General features: G+C 33.4%; 1 pseudogene; it reads left to right on the top strand.

The window, feature by feature from the left end:
* Nucleotides 1-3351: 3351 nt before the first annotated feature.
* Nucleotides 3352-5683, top strand: LOC111396505 (annotated as a pseudogene).
* The last annotated feature ends 17465 nt before the right edge of the window (nucleotides 5684-23148 follow it).

Genomic DNA, 23148 nt, shown 5'->3' on the forward strand with positions numbered 1-23148 from the left:
CATTATGCCACTTACAATATTTGTTACCCTTAATTTGTTCAGGGCTTAGCAATTTATGCTTATCGCTCAACTTTATCTGCTTATCCTTATATAATTTATCAAATATAAGGTCAGCTTTGGTTACATCGAACGAGAACGTTCTAGCCTTTATGTTTTCATCTTTTATAGGCTCATCCTTGACGATGGCCTAGGCTTAGCCATTATAGGACAAGTACACGTGTCTCCTTTAACTAATTCAGCCAAACACATTTCGGTTTGATCGTAATACTCGTCATTAATGGTATGAACATCAAAATTTGGGTCTCTATAATAAGTCCCCTTGCTAAAATTTTTCATTTGTTCTTCTTCTCTTATTAATCGTTCATACCTAATCACGTTCGCGCTCAATTGGAAAAGATCAGGAAATTCCTTGCCTTGGAACTTTTTCTTCAGATCAAAGTTTAGACAACTTTGAGCGATTTTGACAAACTCCTTTTCGGGCAAAGGTACAAAACATTTACTTCTCGCTGTCTTGAACCTTTGAAGGAAACCTTCTGCCCATTCGTTTTGTATTTGACGTAGATTCGCCAAATCGGCCAAAGTAACTTCTGACTCAGTCTTATAAAATTGAGCGTGGAACAATTGCTCCAATTGTTGCCATGTTTGAACAGAGTCTGCTAGCAAATTGATGAACCAGGAGAAGACTACTCCTGTTAATGAATTAGGGAAAAGCCTCATTTTATGGTAATCGGTTACTTTACCACTTTGCAATGTGAATCGCCCTATGTGTTCTAGAGTAGACACCTCTCCTAAACCGGTAAACAATGAGAATTCTGGCACTTTGTACCCTCTAGGCCATGGATATGCTTGGTCTACCCAATCAGGATATGGCTTGGTGTAAGTCGGCCTAATGACAGAACGTACTCCAAAAGCCATCTGGTCTTGTACGATTTCCATAATCTAATTTCTCAACATGACGTTGGGGTCATATGGAATTCCTACAGGTTGGTTGGCCGGTTGATTTGCTTGAAGCCTAATGTTTGGTCCTTGATTGGCAACAAAGTTACCATGATTTGGGCCATTGTTACCATTGGCCTGAACATTTATTTCATCATTAACACGTGGGGTATTCTGCCCATTATTTAGGACATTATCTCTTACATTTAAATTACCCCCCAAGTTAGATGTACCAATGCCACTATTCTGATTTGGTATTATACCACCCCCCTGGTTTAAAGTAGAGGGATCAAAAAGTGGTTCTACCCCGTGATTTAAACTTAGGATTGGGGGATTATGTCCCACAATTGTCCTAGTTTGAAAGTGGTTTGTAAGAGGCACAACTGGCTGACAAATTTGGCCTACTAACTTATTCATTATTTCGTTCAAATTATTCAGTTGTTTGGCCATGTTGTCATAATGTGCATTCCCATTCTGGGTAAATCTTTCCATATTATGAATATTTCGTAGATTTACCTATTCAACGACATCTTGTGTGAGTTCTCCGAATAATGCACGCATGGTTCGAGGACTCAACTCTGTCATTGGTTCGTAATGACTATGATTGCTCTGATTTTGTCCATATGTTCGTGGAGAGCTATGCTGCTCCTCATATCGTTCGATCACAGACTGGACTCCTCCCTGACTTGCTGCTTCCTTATCGGATTTCTGAGGTATACTGTTTCACCTTTTGTATCTTCAACATCAAACACCAATGTCCCACTGAGCGTGCCAAATTGTTTCGCGCGGGTTGTCGCTAACAATTAAAAAGGGATCAGACAATTGTGTAAGGAACAAACCTCTTGAGACAAAGTTTCAAAAAGGGGTGTTTTATTGGCGATGACTTTACAATTGGAACTTAAACAGAATGCCTCCAAGGGGCGCAAGCACATGAGTACTGAAAGAAATGTTTAAATCTAAACTAAGAAATTGAAATTATATATTCTCTGTTTGAGAGTGTTTGATTCGGGGTCCTTTGCTCTATATCTTTTATTCCTTTTATATTCCCTTGATGATTTTTTTGTGATCAACCGCTTAGAAACTGCTTAATTGCTTTATAACTGTCTACTTTCTTCATGATGGCCAACTTATCGTGGAACTGCCGTCTCTAACTGCCGCCACTACTCTTTGTCGCTCAACCGTCTTCAACTGAACTCCTTGAATCGTGGAACGTGATAAGATTACTCAATAACTGCTTCGATAACTGTACTTTTAGATAACCATAACATCTTATGTTTGTTAAGATCCTGGGCGATTCGAAGGTTTGGGCGAGAACAGGGTCATAACTCTGGGCGACTGCAAGACACTTCATTAGCTCAGATCTTGGGCGTCTTGTAAGTTTGAGCGATGGTGTTACCGCGTTTATGGGCTTCTACTGTATTCATTAATAACCCTATTTGGGCCTTTGTCTTGAATTGCTCAGTTGGACTTCATTATTTGGGCTATTCGATTTGGGCTGCATTTTTAGCGTGTCAACAATTACTATGTTTTTCTAATTACAGTTTTTATAGCTATGTTATTGCCCAAACTGAATGCTTAAAATATATTGCATGTCATGAACTAATTTCACATTGTGGTGGTGAAAAAAAAATTGATATCCCTACTTGTATGATTGAATTGAGTACTGGTTCCATTAATGTCTAGCTTTTTAGTTTTATTGATTTATTCTTTTATTTTTCTTTTTTAACGAAGTGTATATGGAGGTGTGTGAATTATGGTTCTCGATTATAAAAATTAGGTCTTTTTTTTATTATTGCTATTTTTGGAATTAAATCTTTCTATTTTATTTTCTGACCTTTGCTTTTTTGCACATTAATGCCTGTGGTACTCTGCATCACGGACACTTTATTTTTTATTTTTGATATCCAAGTATCTCAATTTACACCAAACTAAATCCTGGACCTCCAAGTCCCACGTCCCTAGAACTTTGGACGGGGTAAATCGCTGGTTATGCCTCAATTGAATCACAAATTCCCATATTGACTGTACACTTCTGCGCACAAGAGACCCTCCTTCACAGTGATTGCTCCATACCAAATTCTTGGCCGCAGGTTCCCACCAGGAATCGAACTCTTCACCCTACCACTGGAAGCAAGCCAATGTTGATTGATCCACCAGTTACGCTGTGCCTCGCGGGGCGCTCAATGGTTGGTTGCACTAATGCATTTTTATATTTCTATTTTGATTCTTTTTCTTTTGAACTTGGGGTCTAGCTGAGAGGGATAGCAGTAAAAGGGAAGAAAGCGAAGATCAGTTATTGATTGGTTTTCTTGCGTGTGCTAGTGGCTAGTGCTACATTATGGAGCTGTCATGTTGTATACTTATAACTCAATTGGAGATCTAAACGTTTTTGTATGAGAAGATAAGCTGAAAACAATGTATGGAAGATCAGGTCTTGATTGTTTTAAAAAAGCCAGAACTTTCAAACCAGTCTCCATTAATGCAAATTCAGCTACTAAATCGACCACATTGGGGGCTACCAATACAGCTTTCCGTTCCACGGCTCCAATTAATCATCCACAAACTCCTTATTCATACCCAATACCTAAATCAACACAATGTTTTCATAAAAGCTGGGGGCCTGGATATGGCCTCAGCTGCAGTGCCTACTCAGCACATGACTCAAGTTGGAGGAGGCCAGTCGACATGGCAGCCTTCTGATTGGGCTATTGAGCCTCCACCTGGTGTTTGTTATCTTGAGGTTTTAAAGGATGTAGAAGTTCTTGACTGGATTAATTTGAATAAACGGAGGCATATCTTCGGTAGGCAGCTTCCGACTTGTGATTTTGTCCTGGACAATCAGTCTGTCTCGCGCCAACACGCTGCTGTTGTTCCTCACAAAAATGGAAGGTTTGATATCTCCGAAACCTTCTTGTAACTCTATTTTATTTCCTTTACAGTTCTTTACCACTGTTCTAGCGTACTTTATTTGAATTCGCTTGATAGAGTTTGCAAATATATGTTATAATCATTGGGCTTTCCCCGAAATATATAGTGGAGCAATACATAGTTGTTGATTTGCAGAAATTAAATTTGAAGTATAGTTATCAGTAGGATGTTCCTCTGTTCTTCCTCTAATAAATCAAAATATGTGTTAATTTAGTGATGGCAAAAAAACATGCGGCAGGGCGGGGCACGGCAAGGCGAGGTACCCCATCACCCCACTCCAATCCCGCACCGTGAAGGGAAAAAAAGATTAAAAATAATTTAATTTCTAGACAATTCAACCGTTAAAACCCATTTTGAATTTGTATTTTATTTTCTAATAATGACATAACTCAAAATTTTGATAATGTAAAAAAAAATAAAAATATATAAAAAATTAAAAGGGACAAAAAGTTGTCCCGCCCCCACCCCGCATGCCTCGCGTCTCGCCCCGCCCCTTCTAACGCGGGGTAGATGGGGCGGGGCGAGATTTGGACTAGACGGGGTGGGGGTGCCATCCCTAGGTTAATTTATGCTCTTCCCAATATAGAGATACTAGTTTTGAAGTAAACAACGTAGGACCTACTATATTATTTGTAACTCTATTGATCGACATGTGATTCTTCCATAATTTAATATCAAACAGAAATATGCGCTTTAGGTCAATATATGTGTATAGAAATGATCTCCTAAGCACTAGTGTTTAGTGACATGGCACACCAATTAATTGGTGAATAAATTTATAGTAGATCTCTGGAATTAAATTATTACTAATTAATTGGTGTGTCATGTCAGTGGTGCTTAGCATATTGTTATCTTATTCATATGACCTGTTATGTTTAACTGTCGCTGACCCAGTTGCATGTGTCACAGTATATATGTAATTGATATGTGGTCAGCACATGGAACTTTTGTTGCAAATGAGAGATTAACCAAAGATTCTCCTTTGAGATCGAGGTTGGACAGTCTCTGCAGTTTGCTGCAAGGAAGAATAATGCTGCTTTATTTCCTTCACCTCCAAAACCCACATTAATAGAATTACCTTATCCTCCAGATCCTTCAGATGAAGAAGCAGTTTTGCTTGTAACACATGTTAATCGTCCTTTGAAGGGATTGACATGGCCTGACATAGTATCTAAATCCTCAGGACCAAGTAGCTCGTCAGGTGGAAAGGATGACAGTTGGCTAAATGAGAGAGCACGTAAGAGAATTAGCAGAACCAGATTTAGAGATCAGGTTGGAGGGGAGCTGGTTGAAGTTGTCGGGTTCTCAGATGGGGTTGATGTAGAGACAGAACCCGGTCCTATGGGCGTGAAAGAAGGAAGTCTTGTTGGAAACTATGAATCCCTTGTACAAATCACTATAATACCAAAAGGGAAGGAACATACCTCTGTGAAGGAAGTCTGTCTCCCAAATAGGCGTGACAGAAAAACTTCAACAAGTTGTGAACAAGGTCAAGACTCCTTCAAAGAGTGGTGGAGTGTATGATAATCTTTATGGAGAATAAGTTTCTTCTTGGGCGTTATCATCTGCTGGATCTGGTGGTAGACAAGCTTCTCCTGGTAAATATACTGAAGGAAATTCTCCTGGTAATGTAAGTGAAAAGTCCGTAATTAACTCTGGAGACAATGATGATGATCTATTTGGTTTGGCAGAATGAGATCCTTGTCTGTGAATTAAGACGGTGTGACAATGCTAATCAAAAAGAGAACAATTTTTTTCTTATTTCAGAACAGGTATTGTCGTGTCTCCTTGATATAAATTGTGGGCCTGAATTTGTACAAGTAGGAGGATTTTGAAGAGGATTCTTCTTATATATTGGAATATGCTGTTAATTTATACATTAATTCAATTTCCTTTCTTTCATACAATTCTTTTATGTGGAAGATTGTTTTGATAAATTTCTTTTACATTCACGATGAACTTAGGATATTGGATCTAAATCAGTCTCGCACATTTGAGGGCTTTTATGGTTGAAACCAAGGGTTCTGTAGTGCACAATGAGTATTTCTTGATGGTAATTGGTTTTGAACTTTTTCAAAGTCACATTTACCTGGCTGTCTAAATGGAAATAGGAAATTGCAGCAAATGAAATGTTTTTGCCTATATTACATGCTTGCAGTTCCTTGGCTAGGAACATATTCACGATCAGGTTAATACACAGAGCACAGTGTTCTAGATTTACATGTAAATTTGCTGTTAACCCCATGTATCATGTTAATTACTTCTGAAAGGATTGTGTTATAAACTATGATGCTTGGACTCAGTACAGGTACGTATCTAAGTGTCGGATATTTTATTTTCTAAAATGTAGGATATGTGGACATGGCTAAAAAGAATTCAAATTTCAGACACGGATACGTGGGTACGTCTTTCAAATTTCAATTTTTTTAATTATTCAAGATGTCATATTGAATACACCTAAATAAATTATTCATAAAGAAGAAAATGAGTATTGAATAAGGGGTTGAAATGAATAAAATAGAATTTTGAGGTTTAGTTTTCAATCATGAGAATTACCAAATATTATATAAAATATAAAATGAGAAATTTGATTGCAATTTGAATTTAGTGGAGCACTAAATAGCGTTATATGGAACCCATTTTCATTTTATATAAACAAAACTCTAAACCACTGTTACAGAAAAAGAAGGAAAAAACGAAGAAAATGGATAGAAAGAAGAAAAAGAAGGCAAATCCTAGGGCTATAGCCCTTCTCTACCCTCTCGGCAACGACACTAGGTTTATAGAGAACGAAAATTGGGAAACAAGAAAAGTGAAAGTGAAGAAAAAAAAAAAGAGAAAGAAAGAAGCAACGAAGTGTCCAGTTGAAATTTGGAGGATTTGGCACATATCTTATACCCATACCCATGTCGTGTCGTGTCCGACATGGGTAGTTCGACTATTTCGGAGAGTCCGAGCTTCAGAGGTTATAAATATAAGCTTCAAAACCTTTAAAGCTAGTTTTAAAAAATAATTTTTCTAGTGTATCAATTGTTGGGTTATTGAGATTTTTAAGGTTTGGTGATAGAAGTAATGAATTTGAAAGTATTTTTTTCCTAATAAAATATACTTTTAGATTGTGTTTGGCGCACCAAATTAGACCATATTAGAAATATGGTATAAAATTATAATAGATAGTATTAGGTAAATAGTATTGTGATGGATTAAGGTGGATATTTTTCTTTACATTTTCGTTCAAAGGAATATCGTTTGCTTTGTATAACATAATATGGAGCGTGTGCTGGTTTTAGGCCGGATAGAAAAAGATATAGCGCTTGTTTGGGCTCCATTTTTTATAAGAATTTGCGGAAAAAAATATTTTGGAATTGTGATTTTTTGAAGAATGTGTGATTAAAAAATAAGAAAAAATTTTGGTTTATGTATAATATTATTTTATTTGAAAATGTGTAGTTGAAAATGCATTTTCTAAAAAAAGGAGCCCAAACAGGGGCATAGTAAATGCCATTCTTTTAAATAAATAATCAAATAATATTATCCACCTTAATCCACCATAATACTATCTATATAGTATTATTTATTATAATTTCATACTAAATTCTTTTTCCGGTCTAATTTGGTGTACTAGACACAACCTTAGTTTATTACGAACTGTTACATTTTATTGAATGAGAAATCTCCATAAAAGAAGAAGATGAATTACTTCATTAAAGGAGAAAAATTACACTCCAAAATAGGAGGAAATGCACTCCATAATAGGAGAAAAGGAACACTCAAAAGAAGGAGGGAAAATAAACCTCCATGAAAGGGAGGGATTGGAAGAAGAAATTCCAATCAGCTACAATGCGTACAAGGCTTGTATTTATAGACAAGAAGACTAGTTATCTAACTACTAACATAACTACCAACTAATTAACAACTGTAGGAAGAATCTGTGGAAGCTGGAGACAGCTAGGAGAATCCGTGTGAGATAAATCTGGTCCGTTCAATCTGGAGTGGAATCTGGTTGAGGTTAATCTGGTGCAATTCTAATACACCCTCCTCAAGATGGACTAGGAAGATCAACTATTGTCCATCTTGAAGATTAAAATTTGAAATATCAACCACGAATATGTAACAGCAATAGCAACAGCAACCTTAAGATTTCCAGCAACGTTGAAGATCACAATTGAATTTCACTGCTGGCGTTGCTACATGTAGTAGACTCTGATGTGAATGCAAAACTTGAATTGAAAAAAGAGTGACACACAACACTCTCATGGCTCTCATTTGTAGGACATTTCTTCAAACACTTTGTGTGCATATTCAAACTCGAAATTTTCTCTGATAGACTATATACGAGTTGAATGTGTTGGAAAGGAAAACGTATGAGATCTGGCAAATGTACATGAGAACCTTCTGAAGCAACTTCGAACTTCACATTAGCACCAATAATTTTTGCGCCAATACTTCCAAACAAATCAACACCCTGAGTTGCACAATCTATAACCAAATCTGTAATTACAGCAAGATTTCGAGAGTATGCTACACTCCGATTTAAATCCTCAGCTTGATGATGTTAGAGATCCAGAAGAAAATGAACAGAAATTTTATTGTTGAGGTTGCTGAACTACCATTACACAAATCGGCGAGTATCGAACGAGTGAATTCTTTGATTTTCTTCAGCAAATTGAAGCCGTGAGGACTTGAATGCTTTTCCTCCATCTATTAGAATTTATCTGAGCATATTAGAATTTATTAGAATTGAAGCTGATGCTGCTGCCGCCATCAAACACTCTGAAATTATTGATGACTGGAACTGAAATTACAACTTCCAGAATTATGGTAAAATAGAACAAATCATGGATCTGCTCTCATTTGAGCAGAATATAGAAAATCACAGATCTGCTTTCTTTGAGTAGAACACTGGAAAAGGAGATGTTGAATCTCGTAAAAACACATCAACAGGAAGCAATTTTGCTCTGATACCATGTTACATTTTATTGAATGAGAAATCTCCATAAAAGGAGAGGATGAATTACTCCATTAAAGGAGGAAAATTACACTCCAAAATAGGAGGAAATGCACTCCATAATAGGAGGAAAGGAACACTCCAAAGGAGGAGGAAAATAAACCTCCATGAAAGGGAGGTATTGGAAGAAGAAATTCCAATCAGCTACAATGCGTATAAGTCTTGTATTTATAGACAAGAAGACTAGCTATCTAACTTCTAACATAACTACCAACTAATTAACAGCTGTAGGAAGAATCTGTGGAAGCTGGAGACAGCTGGGAGAATCCGTGTGAGATAAATCTGGTCCGTTCAATCTGGAGTGGAATCTGGTTGAGGTTAATCTGGTGCAATTCTAATACGAACATATGGAAAGGAAAATGCAAGATGTTCTCGTCACTTTTCTACTCTAGAAATTTAAGAGGCTATAATAAATACTGTAGGTGCACAATGAGTTATATTGCAACAAATATGAGTTGAGGGCTCTGATTGCATTTGACGAGATAGATAAGAGTTTGGGGAAGGATTAATTGTTGACATTAAAGGAGAAAGACTTTAGTTCAGAAGAAGAGGAGGAAAAAAAAATTGAAATTGGAACTTATAAAGTTCAGTCAAATATGCTGGTGGCAGGTTTTACAAGCTTAGCGCTGCTGCCAGAAGGGAATTGAAGTTATAGTTTTAAATGGTAGAAGCAGTATTCAATTCTTTAGCCTAATTTTCCTTTTTCCTTTTTTCTATTTCTTGAAAGAGGGGTAGATGGCAGCCTTAGTTCTCATGTTCTTTGGCCTCCATTAGTTGCTATCCTGACAATCATTATATTCCATCTCCTGCAAAGTTTTGGTGTGGTACAGAATCCTTGTGTGCAGAGCAAGAAGCCCAAATGGATCTAAAGAAACTTCAGAATTCTTTTACTCAATTACTCTGAGTATTAAGGGTAGAGAAAAGAAAAGGAAATGGATTTATTCTCATCTTGAAGCATCAAAGTTCCATGGCAATGTGATTCTTGCATTACCCAATATTTTGGTTTTCTGAATGCCATTCGATCACTAATTATTTTAGAAGTTTATTATTTTTAATGTTAGTTCATATAATTGTCACATTGAAAATATGGTTTGATTTACCTAGCTTGACTTGGATGGTTTTGTACTTGTAGTTCCATGACTTGTAACACTTGACAAGTATTTTCCTTTGCAAGCAGCTTTCACACACCAAAAATTTAACAATGTGTACATTCGTAGACTTGCATTTGTTTTCTTCCCTTCCTGTTATTTTGTGTCTACGTGTGTTGTTGGGGGCCTGGAAACACCTTGTTTTTCATCCTTTCCTAGTTTTCCTCTCTGTTGAGATGTTTTGGTCTGATGAGGTTTTAAAATTGGACATAGTTGTGCTGTCGATTTGTTCTGATATCTGTAATGTCATTCCTTCATTTCACTCCACTGGTGGGGTCAAAGTTTCATTTTTCATAAGAAAGGAATCGGACATCTGGCCTCGTCCAATTATCTGTACCATGTTAATTAGTAACCCATTATTTTCCTTGTTTACACTAAGAAGGATCTTATAAAATTCTATACTTGCTTTACTTTTTAATGATCTTTTACATAGTTTTTTGTCTTTCATGAAATGCAGTAGCCCAATTGTTTCTACGTTTCATTCTGTAATAGCAAAACGTAATGTCTTCGGCATAAATTCGTCACATAAAAAAAATCTACGATGAAAGTTTGTACACCCTTTGGTTTTTCTTCTGAACGATGCCATGAACTTCAGGTTCACTATGTGTACTTGAACTTCACGTGTCCACTATTGAGACCTATATAGGTCCTGAGATGGTCCGTGTAAATGGTTTTGGAGGCAAATTGATCCTTTCATGACCTTCCAGAAACTGAGACAACGGAATGCTAATTAGCATTTCATGCCAAAATTATGAAATTCAAATATACAAACGAAAAACAGTCTTACAGTTATCAAGTTTTTCCTGAATTTATTCTTTCTGCGAAGCTTCGCGAGCTGGGTCCTTAGGGAGGCTTCATGGGCCTGTTGAGAAAGATAGAGCTTAAGGTGTGTTTGCTAAAACTGTCATCTTCAATGTTTGCTTAAACGTAATTTTCTACAATACCACTTTACTCTTTGAGCCATGAATACTTGTGTATCTTGATTTTGAAATGATCTTTCCATTTCTGAAGTTTACTGCTCCTTTAGTGAAATTAATCATTACATGATATCATCAGGGTAGGCTTTTGAGTTCTTTTGGAAGTTTTAGGGTGTCCATGTAGAAACTCTTTGAACCTACTCCAATATAGCAGCAAAAATAGAAGCTTACCTTTTTATTGGCTTGTGCTTTAACTGCTGCCTCTCTGTTCTTGATTTTCGTTTGCTCCAACCTGCAAGCAGTCTCTTCTTCTGTCTCTATTACGCCCCTGTACTTTCTCTTGATTCTCTTCCTCCTACAAGTACTTGCACCGGCCATTGCATTCCCACCTGCCCATGGCAAGAAATTCATCCTACCACCACGCTGAGCCCTGAAATATCTTGTGATCGGACCAAGAAAAATCCCACCACCAGAGTCTGCTCTATAACAAGTCATGTTAGAGTATCTAATAATATTTGCCCCATTAATATCATTATGGGAGGTTACTTTGATGCTTGGAAAGGTGTGTGGACAACTTCCTGTAGCGTCTAGGCTTGTGACATCTGCCATTTCTTTGACCATCATTTCACTCTCTTGTGTTTCAATATTAGTTTTGTTCAAGTCATTTTTGTTGTGCATATTGGTGGATTCCACTTGGTATGGAGGCAGCATTGTGTTTTCAAACATGTCAAAATCTTGAAGAAGTGCAGTGAACTGGTCTCGAGTCGACTGAGAAAGATCAGAATTGTCACTGCCATGGTGACCATGGGTGATGTACAAATCAACCAGGTGTTCAAAATCAATAGCACCATCCGAGTTCAAAAGGGTCATTTTCTGTCTGAACTTATTGAAATCTTGCAGCATAACGTTTTCTAATTGATCATCAACTACTTGGTGAAATTCTAAGTTTTCTTCATTTGAATTGATTGGCTCCATTGTTTTAGAAGATTGAAGGCTGCATCAAAAGAAGCACATATTCAATGTATTATATACGTGTAATTATAGAACCATTGGCAATTAAAATTGTAAAAATAATCAGAACTTTTTATTGTTGATGTTGTTACAGTGGGAGAATATTCTATAGTCATGAAGTTAGTGTGCTTCAGAGTCTGTGCCTCCATCTCACAAAAGCAAATTACTTGGGCAAGTAAAGCATTGATCAGAAGTCCGCTGATGAACCATGGCATATGTGGAATGGAATATATTCCGTATTTTTATTTTTTATTTTTGTGCTGGAGAATATTTGAGTAAGGTCCTTTTAATCTCACTAGTTGTCCAAACGTGCTTTGCACGTTATTTTTGAGATAAAAATTCTATATACTAAGAGTTATGATAGATATTCAATAAATGTTATATACAGTGTATTGAATGCTATAAACAAACTCAGACAATATCTACAAATTCAAAGCAATCTCTAAAAATAAGGATAAGATTTGATTAGGATATGATCTTTTATTATGCCCCCTCGAGATTGGGGTTGAAAGCAAAGTCAAATCTTGAATTTCAGCTCCAGAAAGCGAGCTTGGGGAAGTGGTTTCGTGAGGGCATCAACTAATTGATTGGCTAAGGACGCATGAGCAACACGCGGAGCACCGTTTTGAACTTGATCCTTGATGAAAATCAATAGTAACACATGCTTCATTTATTTATTGATTTATTTTTTATGATCGTGGATGTTTAGGTCAGTTTACGTACATTTCGACTAATTTCACAGGACTCTGAAGTTTATAGTCGAATACTGACCCCAGTAGCTTTGAGGGGACTCAAATTGATAACACATGCTTCATTCTTGATTGGCACCAATTAATGTTGTTATAATAAATCACTGGACATGTGGATATCTTAACACCAAAGATCGAATAAGAGATAGGAAGTCCAATTGAGTTTTGCATTGATATTGGTTGATGTTCTTTGCCAAAAATCTTAGTAGGTGAAACACTTCCTTTTAGAAAATCAAGCAAAATCGTGATTTTGAGTTTTAATTATAATTAATTTAAATCTTTTCTTAAAACGAAGTGTTAATGCTATTTTTAAAAGAATAATGCTATTTGTAGTTACTTACTATCGCAGTCGTTCTACATGTATGCATGTGGTAGCTAGTGATCTAATATATGTTGCAAGAAAAAACTATCATATTAATACATCAAATCACAAACCGTAATATAGAATGCCACGTTAGGCGTCTACCGTGTGAGCAACTATGAATAGCATTTCTCATTTTCAAAACATGAAATATATTTTTTAATATTTTTAAAACCATATTATGAAATAATATAAGCTTAGTAAGTACCGAGTTTGAAGGCTAATTATCATTATTACAGAAACCCTTGCCCCCTTTGATACACTGTAAGGTTAATAAATATCTTTAATCAAAGTCAAAATTTGATGGCGGTCGATGTGGTAAAAATTATTCTCTACTTATAATCAATAAATTGGAAAAAGGTGAAAATACCATAACAACAAGAAGGAAAAACACTTTCTCGAGAAATCACATTGTTGAAATTGCGATTGACGTTCTTCATCTATGATGAAAAATCACGATTATGGATGTTAATGCTTTGGTTTCAATTATCAGATATGTGAGAATGATGGTCAGGAAAAAACTTATTTTTGTTGTAAATGGTAAGTTTATTAGGGTTTGTCAGTAAATGACAACTTTACCATTGCAGCTCTAGAAGTTATTACCATTGTATTCCTGATTCTTACATATAATTATAGAGCTCTTATTCTTAATAAAATACATACAAGTCTATTGACTTCTATATATTTTCTCTCTTTTCATAACATTTTATCGGCACGAAGCTCTAGCCAATTGAATTAGCAAAATTTATTCCTCTTTTTACTCACAAAGCTCTAACCAATTTGAGTTCTTTATTAATATAAACATGCCACATATAAATACACAGCATGAAGAGCATGATATTAGAATTTTAATATTCTAGAAAAATATTGACTCAATGTTCTTGAAAAAGTATAATTTAAATTATTTTTATATTCAACGAATATGATATAGATGTTTTTGAAGAAACACAACCCATGTTATATAAATATTCCAAAAGAATATTTCATTGTCACTCATATAGAGCACAATTATTATTATTATATTGTTTAATTCAAAGGTAGAACGAGTAGTTAATATCAATATTCAAGAAAATTTTTGTATTTATAGTATTGAGAATTATATATCTCGTTGTGTTCATAGAGAAAGCGCAACTTAATATAAAAAAATTGTATTAATGTTCCTGAAGAAACACAATGTCATTAATATTGTAAAAAATAATATTAATTGTTCCAAAAGAATATGATATCAATATTCCTAAAGAATATTGATCGGTTCTATGTAAATTCACGAATTAATTTACTCTATTTATTTATGTGTCCATTCTTCTACATACGTATTTAGATATTGATGTTCTAGTTAAATTTTATTGCTCTTGAAGAGCGTAATGGCATAAGATCTAACATAAAATTACGTTTTTATTCCTGAAGAGTAAATTCTTACATAATTATTACTGTAAACAATAATATGTTATTATTCCTAGAGAGCATGACATTAAAATTTTTCATATTTCAAAAGAGTATTGATCTATTGTTTTTTAAGAAGTAATAGTAAAATATAATATGATCTCAAAATAGCACATTATAATTTTCATTGATATTCTACTGAGATCTTACTTGTTCTCGAAAAGTATAATTACATACAATCTAACATAAATTATATTTTTACTTCGACAGAGGAAATTATTGTATAATTTATTATAATAATATTTGATTACTCATGAATAGCTTGAATTATAATTTTCAATATTTCAAAAGAATATTGACATATTGATGTTGAAAAAGCAATAATAAAATATAGGGTGCTTTCGAAGTAACACACATCTTGAAGAATTATACTTCGTTGTGTTCCTGAAAAACACACAAAAATTACATGTTTATCCCTAAAGGAAAACATATAATTTATGTCACGTGAACTTTGTTTTTTATACGATATATCACTGTTAATCTTGCTTTTGAAAATTAACTATGTCTTTTATTTGATTAAATAGTTATTTAAAATTGAAACATTGTATTGAACTAAAAGTTCAATTATTTGGCATGACTAGTTGGACCAGCACTGAATCAATAATAATGCAAAATTAAAAAAAATTAATGGATATTGAATGAAGAGCTAGAAGATTCTTCAATTGAATGAATTCCTCTATATCATTTGTTATCTTTATCGACAATTGATTATTAAATATCAGTAGATTAAAATATGGATTGAATTATTTATATTTCTGAAAATTAATTAAAGTGATATATGGGGCCACTCACCCACAACATTGATTATCTAAACATTATTTCTATCTAATAAATTTGACACATTTATTAGATGATTGCATATTGTTTACAACTTGAAGACTGAGGAATTATTGCTCAAATTATGAGCATAATTTTCAGATTATATAATCAATACCGTGTCTAGTTAATGCTAGCAAGCATAAATCTCAACATTTTTGTAAATATTAGTTGAGATGTCGATAATAATTTAACGCTATTATTTGTAACACGCCTCCAATTAATTTAATTGAAAGCAAAATACTTCTTATTTTTGTTTAGGGAATTCTATATGCTTCGTGCCAATATCATAGTTCTCCATTTATAATTGACATATGGTAACAGAGTCCATTAAATTCCAACGATCTATTCGATCTGATTAAGACTCAATAAATGAGTTTTTGAATTTCAAGTTTGGTATGCTCAAACGAGCCACCATTTTGTGGGGACATGTTAAGGGATATAATCTCACATCGAATAAAGATGAAAATATAGATCAACTTATAAGGTCTTGAATTATTCCTCTTCACACCACACTGCATCGAAATAAAAAGTAAAGAATGCTGAGAATAAATACAAAGTTTGAACCTTTATTCTAAATGGACGATATTTTATAACGCTGAAAAAAATAATTGTCAATTTAATTAGAAAATTCTCTCAGTATTAGGAGAGATGAATTGAGAAGTGAAAAATAATGTATAAATGAATCTTCATCTAAATCCTCACAAAAACATCATTAGAATCAGAAGTTCGAATGATAATTTATTTAGATACATTTACTAATCAAAGAGATAAACATCAATTTTAAATGCTCCAATTCGAATTGATATCCCGTGAGGACAATTTGTTAACATTATATTTGACATATTTATCACACGCCTGAAGTGTGATAATGTTCGATTCTAATACAAAAATCTTCAAACGAAAATGAAGCAATTAGCTAAGATGGTCTCATTAAGGAGGCATATACTCTTGATGAGTATTTAAAAATAACAAATTATAAAACTCCAAAAGAGGTTTAGGTACCTGATATAGGGAAAAGAAATAGAATCGAACAAGAAAAGAAAAAAGTTGTCGACAACATTTTTGCATATAAAGTACTGCATCATTTTATGAATAGCGAGGAGTGGAAATAAGTGCGTCAAAATATATCGATCAAAGTAATATTTGGCCAAATAAATTTGACGCAATCCTAAATTGAATTTACTAGAGAAACATGAAGCTTTTGGATTTGTAGTCCGAAAATTTAAAGGTATATACTTATACGAAAAGGAAATGAGAAAAATGAAGTCGTAATATGTCATGCACGACTTTCAACATAGTAAATTTCGCAAAGATCGTCGTGGATGAATCACGAGCCTATATTATATTATCTTGACAATACATGAAATTTGAAATACTTAATAGTCAACTCATCTGACATGATTATTAATGTTATCTTTGAAAGATTAATATGTCTGAAGCATAACTCAAATGATACATGTCCAAGAATCATGTTCTCAAATTACTATATGGATTTGAAACAATCCAAACGCATATGATATAATTGCCTTAGTGAATATTTATTGAAGGAATGTTATAAAAATGACAATATTTGCCTATATGAAAACAAATATTGGATTTGCAATTGTGCTATTTATGTTGATGATTTAAATTTAATTGGAACTCCTGAAGAGTTTAAAAAAACTGTTGATTATTTAGAAAATGAATTTGAAATGAAGGATTTGGAAAAAATCAAATTTGATCTCGGATTGCAATTTGAACATTTTGCATAATGATTATATGTTCATCAATCCACATATACAAAAAATTCTTAAAACATTTTTACGGATTATGCACATTCATTGGCATCACATATAGTTGTTCGATCACTTGATGTGAAAAAAATATAAATTTCATCTACTTGAAAAATAGAGAAAAGGTTCTTAGTCTTGAAGTACCATACCTTATAGCAATTAGAGCATTAACTTATCTTGTAAATTGCATTCTACCCGACATAGCATTTTTCTGTAAATCTCCTCACAAGATATAACATTACACCAACTTAAAGATATTGGAATAGTGTTAAATGTATTTTTCATTGCCTTAAGGGCACTACTGATTTGTGATTATTTTATTATTAAAAGTCAGGATCTGCTTTAGTGTGATTTACAGATGAAGGTTATCTATCCGACCTACATAAAGCTAAATCACAAACAGGATATGTGCTTACATATGGAAGAATAGCTATGTCATGGAGATCTTTGAAGCAATTCTTGACAGCAACATCCTCATATCATTCTGAAATTATTGTAATCCATGAAACAGGTCGATAATGTGCATGGTTGAGGACGTGACTCATCATATCCAAGTATCATGAGGGTTAACTCCAACAAAGGATAATTCAACAATTTTGTATGAAGACAATGCAACTTGTATTGCACAATTCAAAGAAGGCTATATCAAATGTAACAAGACGAAGCATATTTCTCCAAAATTCTTTCATACACATGAACTTCAAAAGAATAGCGATATCGATTTCTAATAAATTCGTTCAAGCGACAATGTGGCCGATTATTCATAAAAATATTGATGACATCAACATTCAAGAAATCGGTTCACAAGATTGGAAAATGTCGACTCAAAAATTTTCAGTGATCAACATGAGGGGGAATAGTTGTACTCTTTTTCCTTCACTTAGATTTTATCTTATTGGGTTTTCCTAGCAAGATTTTAATGAGGCGGCATTTACTTTTAATACTCCAATATAACTGTACTTTTTTTCCTTCGTTTGATTTTTTGTCCCATTGGATTTTTATCAGATAAAGTTTTAATGAGACAGATATTTTATAATTTGTCATTTAAAGGGGAGTGTTGTAAATGATAAGTTTATTAGGGAATGTCAGTGAATGACAATTTTACCTCTACAATCCTAGAAATTATTAACATTTTATACTTAATTCTTACCTATAAATATAGGGCTATGGTTCTTAATAAAATACATACAAGTCTATTGACTTCTCTCTATTATCTTCTATTTTCTCTCTTTTCATAACAATTTTTATATTTTTGAGGAAGTGATTATATGAGAGAGAATATTATCAATTATCCTTAAATAATCCTCCGTTTAAGTGAAATTATTATTTTATGTAAATTCATATATTAATAATTCTTAAAAAGATAATATGATTTATGACATAAGTTTTTGAAGAGTTTTACAAGTTTGATATATTTAAAATGAATTCTTAATGTACGATAATTATGATTTTTTGCCCACATTTTATTGATATCTGTTAAGTACAAGAAAACCTAATCTTAGAGCGTCAAGAGTTATTGCGAGGACAGTCCACACTTCTTAATGGTTGACAATCCAATCCAAATTTTTTCTTTAATTTATTTACAACTTGCATTCAATTTGAAGTTGTGTGCTTGGAATCCACATCAAGAGAAAAAAATTTCGATGATAAATTATATTAAACTCGTATGATCACTCTATAATCTTGTCCCATCAAAATATAAATCAAACATGAGAATTATTTCATTACATATTCAATAAAAAAATTGGAAGGTCTTTAATTTAAATATTAATGGATGATTAACATATAATGAATACAATAACTTGAAATATTTATACTGGGAATGGGTTTCTCAATCTTCCACTACTGTTTATTAATCATCGCACTAATCTCTCCACGCATTACATACAAAAACAATAGGATCAACTTATTTTCTTCAATATAACTTTTTTTGGTAGATTCAGTTGGATAAATTAGTGCATGAATTATTTCGTTAATAAAAAATATGTGCATGAAAAACATGCAAAATGACGACTTACACATGCAAGCTATAGAATAGAATTTTAACTTACCAAAATTAGGATATGCTTATGAAATATCGATTTACTGATATGTAGAAATTAGAATGAAATAAAATGAATCGAGATATGCAAATGAAAATATCTCTAATACAAAATTCGCCTCCCTATACTAGTACTAATAGTATTAAATGAACGATGCCTTCCAAAATATACGCTTATTTCAAAATTAATATAACACAACATTAATTTTGTCGGACAAAACAATATTTGACAATACTCTTCTAGAATTGAAGATATCGAAACAATAATTTGAAAATTATTTTGACATGATTTGGAAAACGAAAGAATTAAAAAAAAAAATCAATGATATGGAATTGATTTGGAGTGAAAAAAAAAAGGAATTAGGTTGTTCATACTTACAGATTTTCATGTATCTCTTCCTAATGATCGCATCGTTTGACAAAATTAATTTCAACTATTGGATTACATCATTTCAAAATTGATGCCCTAGATTGTACCTTATAAGAAGGCCATAACTCTTTATTATTCACATTTTTGCACTTGAAGAGTTGCACGCAATCGATGCACCTATTTGAAACTTCTCCCATTCACACATCAAAATCATCAATTAACCCCCTAAAAATTCTAACAATCTCTCACATGAATGGAAGAAGTCGGCAAGATCCAAGGAAGATGAAGATGAGTATTACTGAAAAGTAATGCATCAAGATAGGTAGCTTTTGCTTGGAACCTTCCTTAGTAAAAATCTATCAGACTCCCTTGGCTAATTAGTGAATGCGACATTTTGAACCATTGACCGTTATTACAAAGCATAAATAATAAATCATGCACATTATTTTCATATCAAACTTTGATTCTCTGTTAAGTTCATTATTTCGGCCCTGAACTCTCTTAGTTTTGCAAGTGTGTTAGAGAATTTGTTTAAGTAAAATCCTCAATTGAATATGTCAAGTTCGCACTCACATAGTTGATGTTCTATAAAGATTACCCTACAATTTTCCATTAATACTATTTACAAGATATAGTCATCATTAAAAGCATATATTATCGTAATCAGTCTTTAGTAGGCAGTAATTATTTGCATCATAGAAATGAGGAATTAAAACTCCGAAGTGCTTCTCATCGAGTCATTCAATACTAGTTTTCTTATTGAACCTAGTTCACGGGATCCAGTAGTAGGTTAAGTTTCCATTAAGTATTATATAAGCTTTAAACACATTTTTCTCGATGCGCAATATATTCTTACTCTAGATAACCATTTTGTAAATGGATTCTCTAAGTTATCCTTCGACTTAACAAAATCAATTGATATTGTTTCATTTGAGAGTAACTATCAGACGGTATTATATCGATGACATATATTTCTCGACTTACCGTTGTATACAAAACTTTTTGCTCTAGCCATAGTTTTTTTATTATTGCAATGAATACATATAACTGGCACAGGCTTTAGCCACATCGAAATATCTTCTAAAAAATATCTTAACCATTCAGTTGCTTTTCCTACTTTGTCTAAAAGCAACAAACTCGAGTTACATTGTGGATCGAGCTATACATGTTTGTTTAGAAGATTTTCAAAAAATTGCACCACCGAATAAATACATAGGTACCAGTAGATTATGTGCATCCATATCTGATATCAAGTTGACATCAATATGTCCCTCTACTCCTGGAAGATAATTTACACAATGCAAGTAATACTCTCGAGTACATTTTAAGTATCCCAACATTCTAAGTAATGTGCTCAAATGTTTGTTACTGGGATTACTTGTATATCAACTTAACTTACTTACAGAGTAGGCTAAATCTAGCCTTGTACAATTCATTAAGCACATTAGGCTTGTAATTATTTGGGAATATTCTAATTTTTGTTTATTATTTCCTTAAGAAGAACTACACGAGGAAGAAATGGATTATTAGATTTATTAATACCGTGGATCTTAAACCTCTCTATCACTTTATCTGCATAATTTGTTTGAGACAAGGTTATCCCATTAGGTGTTCTAGAAATTTTTATTCCCAAAATTATGTTTGCTTCACCCACATCTTTCATATCAAAGTTATAGGTTAACATTGTCTTCGTCTCATTAACTACTTCTATATTAGTCCCTCATATGAGTATATCATCAATATATAGACAAATAAAAACTCAAGCTTCTCTGAATTTTTTTGAGCAGATACAATTATCACACTCATTTATGGTGAATTCATTCCTAATCATTACATTGTCAAACTTTTCGTGGCACAATTTAGGAGCTTGCTTCAATCCGTATAAGAACTTAACAAGTCTACAAACTTAATATTCTTGGCCTTTTACTTTAAAGCCTTCTGGTTGTTCCATATAAACTTTCTTGTTTAATTCACCATTTAAAAATACAATTTTAACATTCATATGATGTATTTACAAGTTATACAAAGCTGCTAATTAAAATTCGAATAGAAGTTATCCTTGTTATAGGTGAATAAGTGTAAAAAAAGTTGTCTTTCTTTTTTATGATATCCTTTGACAACAAGCCGATCCTTATATTTATCTATTGTACCATTGGATTTTAACTTTCTTCTAAAAATCTATTTGCATCCAATTGATTTAGTTCCATTGGGAAGTGATAAGTGTATTTTATACACTTATGTAGACCTAAAAATATAGACATTTAATAATTCTTTAAAACAATTATAGCCTAATTTGTTGTATATTTCATTTATTAGGTAAAATTCGATGGTTGGAAGTTAAACCGAAAGAAAGAAGTGAAAAACGACGAAAAATGGCGAAGTACAAAGTTGATGACCAAATTGCAAATATCCAATGATTGAATTGGACCATAAGAGATATTTTAAAGATTGATGGGAGTCAATTTGAAGTAATTAGAAGTCAAAAAGGAATGAAATATTATCAGAATATTACCATAAATCGACTTCCAATTACATGATATATTTTTCAGATTTTTAGTCAAGGATTGAGACCAATTTTTGGCATAGTAAACGTCCGAATTGGAAAATATCTATTTCTAGAAAAATTGTATCCCTTTTAGTTAGCTTTCCAACGCATTTTGAATCAACTCAATCAAATATCGGGAGACAAAGTTATGATCAAAATACTGACTGCTGTGCAAAAACAAAAAATCCACGCGCGAGTGTAACTTTCTTTATTCGATTGGAACTCTTTTGGAAACCAATTTGGACGTGATTTTTCACCAATTTTTGTGAGAGAATTGAAGGGGACTTGCAAGAATTCAATCAAGTGAAAATTCAAACCTGGTATTGGACAAAGAAGAGAGAGCGCAAGTGGAGATTTATTAAGAAACCATTGAAGAGATTCAAGATTTCAAAATTTGTCTTCATCTTCTCAATTTATCAAAAATCTAGGTTATGTCTTTTCACTTATATATGATTTCTTGTAATTTAAATATGTTAGGCTAATTTTTCATATTTGCTAGAATGTGATGAACCCTTGTTATGAATTTTTAATTTGAATAATTTAATTGACGTTAATTTGTTTAATTGTTTGGATGTTTATTATCGTTTTCATGCTTTTCAATTAATTGACCACTAGTTGAATTGTTTGTAGATTTTGTTGTTATCGAGAGAGACAATATGATTATTAGCACAAAATAATAAATATTGTGAGGTTCGATAAAGGATAGAGATATACCTCTATGCTTCATATGATTTTTGTAAGATGTTCTAACTCGTTTAATGCATTTATCATGTTTGCATTTTTCATCGAATGAAAGGAAAGTCGCATGAGGGGAATATATTTGATTACTATCGAAAGAGGTTTTCAATTAAAATAGGAACATTGACCAACAAGTAGGGATAACAAAAAGGCTCGAAGGCTCGGGCCGCCCGTGGCTTGGCCCGCAAAAAGCTCGAGCCGGCTCAGCTCAAGGCTCGGTCAAACCGAGCTAAAAAGCTCAAGCCGGCTCAGCTCGAGGCTCGGTCAAACCGAGCCTAAGCTCGAGTCGAGCCCCATCTTGGGGTGCCGGGACGAGCTCGAGCCGGCCCGTGTGGCACGCGGGCCGGCTCGCAAAAAAAAAA

The sequence above is a fragment of the Olea europaea genome, chromosome 6, assembly GCF_002742605.1.
Source record: "Olea europaea var. sylvestris chromosome 6, O_europaea_v1, whole genome shotgun sequence".
Taxonomy (NCBI): domain Eukaryota; kingdom Viridiplantae; phylum Streptophyta; class Magnoliopsida; order Lamiales; family Oleaceae; genus Olea; species Olea europaea.